We start from the raw sequence: 10,666 nt of genomic DNA, 5'->3' as shown, positions 1-10,666 counted from the left end.
CATTACCTGCCCTTTATGGCAGGCCCACCCGATAGACATCTTTCTTGGCCATGGTTGACCAAAGTCACCCTATTTGCATGTCCCCCCGACTTCCCTGCCAAGCCAAGCCCCTTCCCATTGGCAGCTGGAGGATCCAGCCAAGTCCCTGCCCTGATGGGGCCAGCAGCCCCCCTTCTCCCAGGCTGGGGGGACGTGGGGTCACAGCAGGTTCCCCAGCACAGCTCCTGGTCAATGGAGCTGCACAACTTTTATGGGTTTCTAACCCCAGGTGGGTACAGCTGCTCCTGCTCAAGTATTCCTTGTCCTCCGGGTTCAGGAGCAAAGGAACGCTCAGGGACTGGAAGGTGGGCAAGTTTCCTACTAAACAAACCCTCAGGGAAGGCTTATCTTGGGTAAGGCAGTGGAAGGAACAATTTCAAGGTTCCTTGTTGCTCTCCCTGTCCCCTTGGCACAAGGACATGGCCCCAGGGAAGCTGAGAGCAGAGGACACTGAGGGTGGGTTTGCTGCTTTCCAACCACATTGGTGTGGCTGTGAGCTTAGCTCCATGTACTGCTGGGGTCAACAGCAAGGGGCGACAGCACAGTGACAGCCCAGGCACCCCGGGACACAGGGATGGGGCCACAGGTTGTGGTGAAGGATGTCACATCAGGCTGCTTCTCATGAGCAGGGCAGCCCCAAGCATGAGGTAGGAGCATCCCAGAAACCCCATAAAAATGCTATGTCCTCCGGAATCCCTGGCTTGGTGGCAAAAGGCCAGCAGCAAGTTTGGGGGATGGATCCTGTGCTGGAACAAGACAGTTGCTGCAGAGCCACAGCCCCTGGGCTGCAGAGAGGCATTGCCTCCTCCACTGCACCCCAGCCAGGCAGGGGAAACCATGGTCCCAAGGGATGGAACTGCAAACACCCTTGATTTGCCCACAAGTAAAAGATGGGGTAGACCCAATCCCATGTTCAGGGGAAGAGGGTGCTGCCATGCACTGGCAGGGTGCTCACTATGGCACCAAGAAATGGGGACACATTTGATGCCAGGGTGAGTTAACCACTTGCACACACCAGTCTGGCTGGGGGCAATCCAAGTGACTTGGGACCACACAAATTTGAAGGCTATAGCTGATATCATAGAATCAAGCAGGTTGGAAAAGACCTTTAAGCTCTTCAAGTCCAACTGTTCCCCAGCACTGCAAAGGCCACCACTAACCCATGTCACTGAGGGCTTCACCTACATGGTTTGTGACCACTTCCAGGGATGGTGACTCCACCACTGCCCTCGGCAGCCTGTTCCAATGCCTGACAAGCCTTTTGGTGAAGGAATTGTCCCTACTATCCACTGTAAACCTTCCCTGGTACAGCTTGAAGCAGTTTCCTCTTGTCTTAAATGACTTGGGGAATCCAAGTGCTGATGTGCCCTGTCTGTGTGTCTTGCCTATCCATCTGTGTCGGTGCATCCTCAAGCCACCTGTGGCAGGGCCAGGGAGCCAGGCACTCACTCGTAACAAGGAGCTACCATGTGGAACCAGCTGGGGACCAGAAGTGGTTCCTGCCCAGCACAACCAGTTTTCTCTTACCCCAACGTGGGTAGGCCAGAGCTGGGAGCAGTGGAAAGTTACCAAAGTTGAACTAAAGAAGGGCCAAGGTCGACCAGGAGATTCCTGAGCAGACGTGTGAAGCTGCAAAGAGAACCTGGAGCAAAGTTGCCCTGTCTCGGGCAGGAGGGAGGCAATGAACTGGGTTCACAGCACGCTCTTTAACTGCAAGCCGAGGGTAGGCAGAGGTACCAGGCTGGAGCTGGGAAGACAAACTGGGAATTGCCTCCAAAGGATCCCCATCATCCCAGGGAGCACACAGGATGGCAGCTCCAGAGCTGCTCAGGCGGTGTTGTGTCCTCCATATATTCTCCATCCCCTCATGGTGTGCAGCCAGAGTGAGTGAGCATGGAGGAGCAGCAATCTCATCTCCTCAGCTCTGAGTGAGGAAAACAGAGTACAAAAACCCTACACAATTTCCCTGCTGCGTTTTCCTCCTTTCTGTCTGTTATTGCAATTGGAGGTTTCCTTTCCCTGCTCTTGGATATATCCAAATGGATTGTTTCCCTGGGTATTTGCCCTGGGCAGAACCATTCTGGCTTTGGAATTGGATCAAAGACCCACAGAGGGAAGCACTGCGGGTTTAAGTACTTAAAAGAGATGGGGCTGGTGAGAACAGAGCTCTGGCTCTCACACAGGTTGATGCTCCCCGAAGGCAGACAAGCGGAACGGGGAGAAGGTTTCCCTCAGGCACCACAGGCTGAGGATGCTGTTTGCTGAGTCCTGCCTGGAGGGTGGGTGCAAGTGCCAAGGCAATGCTTGTGCCAAGGCAATGTGGGAGGCACCAGGGCTGGGAGCTCCCCACTGCTGCACCCTTCTGTGCAGGGGAAGATGCTGAGGGGCAAAGGGTTGGGAAGGAAGGAGGAAACTGCAAGGCAGTAGCTGCCTGAAGAGCCAGGAGCACTGCACACCCAGACAAGGTACCCGGGCAGCCCTGGCTACCCCATCCCAGGCAGTGGCCACTGCAAAGCCAAAACACCCTCATCATTGTCCCGGATCTAAAGCTGCAGAGGCTTAAACCCCCAGAGCCACTGTTATTTCCTCCCTTATTTCAGGTGTGGAGTACCTAAGGATGTCAACAGTTTGTGGTTTGGGTGGGAAGGGGGAGCAGAAAAGGCAGCTGCTTCCTTAATAGTGCCCACCAGCACAGCAGCCTGCAAAATTCCTCACCAAGAGTTAGAGTAACCCTTCCTGGAGGATCAAATGGCCCAGTACAGTTCATAAGAGAATGTTTATGGCACAAAGATCTGCTTCAGTAATACCCATTACTGGATAATACCCCCTTGCTGGGGTTCGGCCGTGCCCTTGGACCTCCAGAGCCCTCCCCACCATGCTGAGCACGAGGCTGTGTTTGCAGAAAGCTTCTGTTCATCTCCCATGTCCTATATGGCCTCGTGATGTTCTCCTGTGCCAGTGCATGTGGACACTTCACTTTCCTCCCTGGAACCAGTGTGGAGAGGCTGCAGGAGCCAGGCCAGGGTGGGATGGAAGGAGCCAGCTGGTGGGACCACTGCCATGGCCCTGGGGACATGCTGGTGCCTGGGGCGCATGGGGAGAGGGGTGGCAATGGGGACACTGCCACCAGGGCTGGCTGAGGCTCACCCACGGGGATGCTCCAGGCAGGAAAGTGGCTCCATGCCAGTGCCCTGCTGTGCTTCACAGCTTTTAGACCTTCCAGTCCTGCTCAACAGGGAGCTTGATGTCTCAAATTCTTCCCTGATGTCTCAAATAACTTCCCAATCCTCTTGTGAGCCTTGTGGGAGTGGAAAGCTGTGGAAGAGGAACCAAGCAAGGAAGAAGCCGAGGTGTCAGCTCAGCCCTTATCAAACCCTAGAAAACCTTCTCCACAGAAGGTTTGGGTTGAAAGGAACCTTACAGCTCATCCAGCTCCAACCCCCTGCCACAGGCAGGGACACCTTCCACTAGACCAGTTTGCTCCAAGCCTTGTCCAGCCTGGCCTTGGGGTTAGCTCCATGGGCTAGCTAACTGGCAGCAGGGGTTCTGGGGTGCCCATGACCCCCTACAGGACAGTGCCAGGGCAGTTCTGGGGACAAGAGTAGTTAAAACTTTCCTTCCTGAGGGGCTTTCTGTGATGGCTGAAAAGGAGCTGAATTCCTGCTCTCACTGTCATGCAACTGGGCTTAGGAAGCCCCAGTCCCAGTCCCAGCCTGCACCTGGGGATCAGGCTCCGAAAGCACTGTTCCCCATTGTCCCCCCAAGCCCTATGTGTCCCCAGCTGGGCAGTGCTGGCACTTTGGGGACAGTGGGGGAGTGCACCTGGGACGAGAGATCAGCTTGGGCTGGAGACCATGTTTCTGTGGATGGCTGAGCAGTGGATCCTCTGGCTTCCCACCAACAGCTCGCACAGTCCTGGGACACTGCTTCCTGTCCCACAGACACACAGACATACACATACCTACACACAGACACACACAAACACGGACACACAGAGTTCGTTGCAACTTGGTAATTAGTGACAATCATCCCCCTCGTTGTTCGGACAGACGGAGCCGCCTGGTGTCTGCTCAAAGACATGACAAGCCCGTGGCCAGCCAGACGGACACGCTACAGTCGGACACCAGCCAGCCAGACCACTCCACAGCTGGACACCCAACAGCCACACACCCAGCGGCTGGACACCCACCTGCCACCCTGCTTCATCCCCATGGCCACCCACCTCTGCTCCCAGCAAACAGTCAGAGCCCTCGGCAAAATCTCCCCATGCTGACAGCAATCCAGAGCCCTGGAGTACTCCAGCGTCCAGCCTGGACCTGAGCTGCAGGAGGGTTTCACACTATGATCGCCAACACTCCACTGTGGCCATCTGTGTTCCCCTGACCCTCTCTCCAGTCACGGAGGTGTGCTCTAGACATTGAAATATTCCCCATGAATGGGTTTGGGATGTTTCCCACAAGTCTGTGACTCGGTAGCAATGGCACCACCTTGTCCCATGGGATGTCCCACTGGCTGCCTGCACACACGCACAGTGCCAGGCAGATGCTGTGTCTGTCACAGCAGAGACACAGGGCCTTGCAGACCCTCAAGCAAGAGCTGCTGTCCCTGAGCCAGGGGAGGAAAAGCCATGAGGGGAGAAGTTCACCACTACTGCCTACGAGTAACATGCTCCAGGAAAGCCTGAACTGGACCCAAACGTTTTTCCCCTTAGTTCATCTCCATGCCCTCATCCTTGAACCCTGCAGCTCCTGGCGCTGGCGTGGGCATGGGCTGTGCCTGGGCTGTGCCTGGGCCATGCCATGACACAGGCATTTCCTGAGGACCGGGGATGGCTTTCAAACAGGTTGTGACAGAGCCACGGTCCTGGAAAGGTGAATGGAAGCCCCAGGGCCAGGCTGTGTTTATTTATCCTGGTGATGGAGCACACAACAGTGAAGCAAAAGGTCAGAGCCTGTTGCCCTGGGAGATGGTTTTTGAAGCTGCCTCCATCCTGCTGGGGCTGGGTTGGAGCACCCCGTGCTTGTCACGTCAAGGTAATTTTGTCAGCTTGGCTGGTAATGGGTCTGGAGCAGCCTCCCAGACACTATGAGCTTTGGGGATACACTGATTTAGGACCAGGAGCACCCTAAACACACCGAGAGAGAAGCACCCAGCCCTGGAGCTTCAGAGGCAGATCCCACCACTGCAGACAGCTGGACCCCGACTCACTTCCTTCATCCAAAGGGGCAGGCACACACAGCCCCTCCAAGCACCCCAATAGGTGGGCGGTGTCTGATGCAAACTTCATTTACCTTTGGCCCATCTGAGTAACAAACAGACACAAACTTCTTCACGCCTTGGCCAGGTTTAAGGTGTTGCTTTGAGCTTTCTGTGAGCAAGGATGGATTGAGCATGGTCAGCAGGCACTGCTAGGGAGAGATGGCAGGATCTGACCAGCCTCAGGCAGGCTGGTCCTGGATGACTTTGCTTTTACTCCTCATCCTCTTTCTTTGAGCTGAACAGATAAACACCACCATCAACTCCAAACATGGGCTTGCCCAGCTTGGGAGCCAGGGTTGAGCAGTGTGGAGATGAAGAGAAGGCTGTGCCCAGGAGCCCCAGCTGATATGCCTCTTCTAGAGCTTCTCCATTGCTGGCCCTCAAAGCTTCACATAGCAAAAAGCACCAGTCTCCTTTTTGCGAGTGGGGAGACTGAGGCATGCAACCAGGCTGGCAGCACACAGGGAGGCAGCCAAGATGCAGTGAGACAAGGCAGGAGCCCTGAATCGAGGTGTGAGCATCCCTGTCCCACACCAGGAGTGTTTTACACTAAGGGTGAGGTGCAGCAAATCAGCCCCTTTGCCTCTGTGTAAAAGCCCCAGCTCTCCCTGCAGATGGGCACCTGGGGGCTTCTCCTCCCTCTGGCAGGAGCAGGTAGGTGGGAGATGGACTGATCCTGGGGAAAAGGCACTTTCTTTCTGGGCATGAGAGCAGCAGGGAATAAAACCTGCACAGATCAGCCCTTGTCTCGCTGCTTCTGGTTGTCAGCACAAGGAGCTTTTGTGTTTACCCAGACTCAAGGGCAATGGTCCGTCACTAACAACACAATATCCCTCAGCCCTGAGCCCAGCGGGGAGCAGGACGGAGCTGGTGGGAGGACAGGCAGCACCCAGGACATCAGGACAGAGAGGTACACACCTGTTGAGCTGGGCTCATGGTCACGCATGTGGTCATTGGCCTGAGCTGCGCTGGGGACAGCATCAAGGCCCTCTTTCTGGGCTTAGACCCATGAATTTGGGGTCAGGTTTAGCTCAGGACACACCATCCCAGGGCTGAGGGCAGCTTTGGGTGCCCTGCACCCAGGAAGCAGGAGGTGGACACTCCTTCTGGCTGGCATGTTAGCTCCCTTGCGGTGACTCAGTTTCCCCATCTGTAAAATCCAGTGTCTTGCATTTTGAACTCTGTCCAGCAGTCACGGGGGTGGTGGAGGGCTCCACTGCTGGTGACACAGAGCACAGCCACTTTGGGGAAGAAGGGGGAAAAACTGTTCCCCAGCCCTGAAAGCAGCAGAAATTGGATTTCCTCTTCAGTCACACTGATCCCCAACATCACATATTTGTGTTTGATAGCTCTGCAAGTACTCAGGGGATGGTTTTTAGCAATGATGACAATTTGCACCCAGTATGCCTTAGCCTAGCTTCCTTTGGCTGAGGCTTGGGAAGTGTTACTTTTGCAGGCAGTGCAGAGCACATGATACTAGGCAACCATGGGACACAGGCTGATAAAGGCAGAATGGTGGCAAACAATTCAGAACAGCCAAGTGTGTTCATTGTGATATTAATTATAATCACATTTAAAGCAAAGGTAACTTCTGCCTCTCCAGGAACTTTAAAGAGGCCACATTTCTGTTAACGTTTCTCTTACCAGCTCCAGCCAGCCCTGGAAAGCACACAGCAGAGTCAGGCTATCATCTCTACATTCTAGAGGACATTCCTTATGGCTTTAAAACAGAGGGAGAGTGGGCAAAAGAGAAATTGTGATTCTCATGGTGGCTCTCGTGTCTGAAAACACTGCATAGATTGACTGTGTCCTTCAGAGCAGCCCCTCCCTTCTTCTTCCTGACAGGTTGTTGGCTTTTTCAGGAAGAAGTTTATTTGGATGGGGAGGGACTGCACTTACAAAGGCATGTGCCGGGCAAGTGTCACATCTGACCCAGGTAGGGTGGAGGCATCCTCATTGTCTAAAGTGTTAGCATGGACAGAACATGGTTTGGAGAGATAAGGCTTACAGGGTTAAGAAATATTAAAGACCTGAGAGAAGCCACTAATCTCAGGAACTGGAGAGGTGGGGATCCCATTCAGTGTGCTCACACAGGGCTCTCCTTTACATATAAATTCTTGAGCCAGATCTAGCACCAGCCAAGCTGTCCCTGAAGCCAATGGACCTTTGTGGCTGGTTCTTCCAGCTGCAGATCCAGCTTGCTGGCTCTTCGTCAGTTTTGTGCCATGGTCCCTGTTTGTCTTTATATCCTGAGCACGTCATTAGCTATTATGGCTAGGATCTTGTCTCTGTCACATCGGAGTGAATCCAGCCTAGCACCAACATCTTGACCTTGGGAAGACAGCAGGCACCTGAGCTCAGAGCATGTCCCCAGAGATGACAGCAGGCAGGACAGTAACAGTCCTACTGCTTCCCCCAAACAGGGACAAGAGATTTGTCATGGACGACACTCTGGAGACCAGCCAGCAAAAGGAGAAGCTTCTGAAAACCATCTACACCCTGCAGCTAAAGTCAAGCACCACACTGCAGGCAGCCAGCCCGCTGCTGAGCAACCAGATTGGCATGGGCATGGTGACACAGCACCATGTCCACCAGCTGGTGGATAAGGCCAAAAGCCTGTGTGGAGATCTGGACAACATTAAGAACCTCCTCCACTATTGCCAGGATAAACTGGTTCGGAAGATCCCCAACCCAACTGGCAGTCGCTATGGGGGAGTATGTGGAATCCACTGCTCCTTGGATGGCTCCATCTACGTCACAGCTGAGAGTGCTCCCTGGGTCCATGTCCTCAGCAGCACAGGCCAAGCACTGCAGTCCCTGCCTTGCCAACGAATGGGGAAGGAAAGTGGCACTTTCTTGCCAGAAGATGTGACTGTGACTCGGACAGGAAGGGTGGCTGTGGCTGACATGATGAATGGAGCCATCTGGGTCTTCAACCCTCACACCAGCCGCTCCAAGGGGGAATGGATAAAGATCAGAGAGGTTGGCTCCCCCAGGGGTATTGCAGTAGACTCCATGGGCAGGATCTTGGTAGCAGACTATGCACAAGGCCAAGTCCACAGCTTTGCTCTGGACCATGCCTTCAAGACGCTCAACATCCACTTGGTGTCCAATCTGCAGGGACCTCGCTACGTCAGTCCAGCACCCAGTGGAGGATTTGTGGTCAGCGAGGAGTGTGGAGATGTCAAGGTCTTCACCAGCAGCTGCAAGCTCCTCTTTTCCCTCAGCAGCAAATACGGACACCGGTTTGGCAACCCAGCCGGGGTCTGCATTGATGTGGCTGGCAGCATCCTAGTGGCAGATGAGCAGCTCCGGACAGTCCACTTGTTCCCAGAACACGGAGCTCCTGTCTGCCTGGTGTCCACAAGGCTGCAGAGGCCGGCTGGTGTGGCTTGCTCCTCCTCTGGTCACCTCCTCGTGGCAGATGCAGGGGAGAACTGTATCAAAGTCTTCAAGTACTGTGTGAGGCCCCTGTACAGGCCCACCAACCCTGGCGCAGCATGTGGTGACCCCATCCTAACACCCAAGTGCTGAACTTTAGATCTTGCTGTTGGGCAGTGGGTGAGTGGGTCCACTGTTCCCACAGCTGGACATTATCCCCGTTCTTACAGAATCATAGAATGGTTTGGGTTGGAAGGGGCCTTCAAAGCTCATCTAGTCCACCCCCCTGCAATAAGTAAGGACATCTCAACTAGACCAGGTTGCCCAGAGCCACATCCAGCCTGGCCTTCAATGTCTCCAGGGATAGTGCATCTACTTGACTGCCTTATCACCCTCCAGCTTCTCCAGATGGCAGAAGCAAGGACTAGACCGGCTGAGTATCTTGGACCCACCAGCATAGCTCGAGGAGGACTTGAGCAGGACTCATAATTGGCCAGGCACTGGTGCCTTGGCAAACTTGTTAGCACCATGCCCTTGTGTGGTTTTGCAAAGCTAATATAACTGTTTCTCTTCCCTGCACACTGATTTTATATGGCCATGATTCCACCTTCCTGATGCCAGAGTACGAGTGGAGGGGTCAGGCTGGAGTTGGCACCCATGGTCTATCAGGCACACCAGGTTTTCAGCAGACCTCAGGAGAAGGGTAAGATGAAGGTAACTCATTCTGTATTGCATTCCTGACCTCTACAGGGAAGCAGCCACTACTACATGGAGTAAATGGGATTTGGGCATGAAGAATTGCTCATGCCAATCCAGGTCACGGTGCTGAGCCTGTCCTGGGGTCCTATTCTGCCACTGGAGGAGGGCTCAGGGAGCCTTTATCAGCAGGAGCCAGGGGCACTCAGGCAGGGTGTGGTGATGGAGGGAAGGGCATTTTCCTCATCCCTTCTCCAGCCCTTGACACGCACATGGTGCTGCACAACACCACGGCCTTTACCTGTGTCTGAGACCAGGGTCCATTCACCACCATGAATCCCATGAAGGACGCCTTCTCCTGCCTGTCCCTGGAACAAAAGAACACACTATCTGGTGCTAAGGACAATGGACACCCTGTGATGCCCTCCCAGACCTTTCCTCTGCAGAGTGAGCCCGGCAGCAGGGAGGCTGTCTCTGGTTTGCAGAACAGGGATAAGCCTGTCCCATCAGGTGCTGAGGCTGCGGCACAGGTTGCCCAGAGAAGCTGTGGCTGCCCCATCCCTGGCAGTGTTCAAGGCCAGGTTGGACGGGGCTTGGCGCAACCTGGTCTGGTGGAAGGTGTCCCTGCCCATGGCAGGGGGTTGGAATTGGAGGAGCTTTAAGGTGCCTTCCAACCCAAACCAGTCGGATGCTGTGATCCCCTCCCTTCATGTGAGCTCCCAGAAAACCCGCCCTCCCCTGCCTTATTTCCAGTTCTGTGGCACCCAGCAAAAAAAACCCCAAAACCTTTTCTCTAGCCTGCCCCGTAGGCTCTGCACCCCCCCATCTCCATACGCCCTCCCTCCTTCCATGCAGGACCCCCTGAAACTGCCCAGCATCCCCCTGAGCTCCTGTCACCCTCCTGGCCTCCTCCCACTGAGGGTGACGGGAGGGAACTTTCTGGGCACCAGCACCCATGGGTGAGCTCCCAGCCTTCGGCGGCTGGGGGACAATGGGGTCCTGTGAAGAAAGGCGAGCCCCTGGCCTTTGGGAATGTGGGACAACGAGGTTCCATGAGGGAAGGTGAGACCCCCGCCTCCGGGGATCAGAGACGATGGGGTCCCATAAAGGAGCCGAGTCCCCCGCCTTTGGGGCTGGGGGACGATGGGGTCCCATGAGGGCCGGCAAGTCCCCAGGCTTGGGGAACGGGGTACAACAGGGTCCCGTGAGGGAAGGGGAGCCCCTGCCGCGCCCAGGCCGTGGTGACGGCGCGTCTGCTCCTTATCGGCCGGCTCAGCCGGCGCCTCGCTCC

Source organism: Lathamus discolor, chromosome 6 (genome assembly GCF_037157495.1).
Source record: "Lathamus discolor isolate bLatDis1 chromosome 6, bLatDis1.hap1, whole genome shotgun sequence".
In the NCBI taxonomy this organism is placed as follows: Eukaryota; Metazoa; Chordata; class Aves; order Psittaciformes; family Psittacidae; genus Lathamus; species Lathamus discolor.
Note: the sequence above shows the minus strand (reverse complement) of the source record.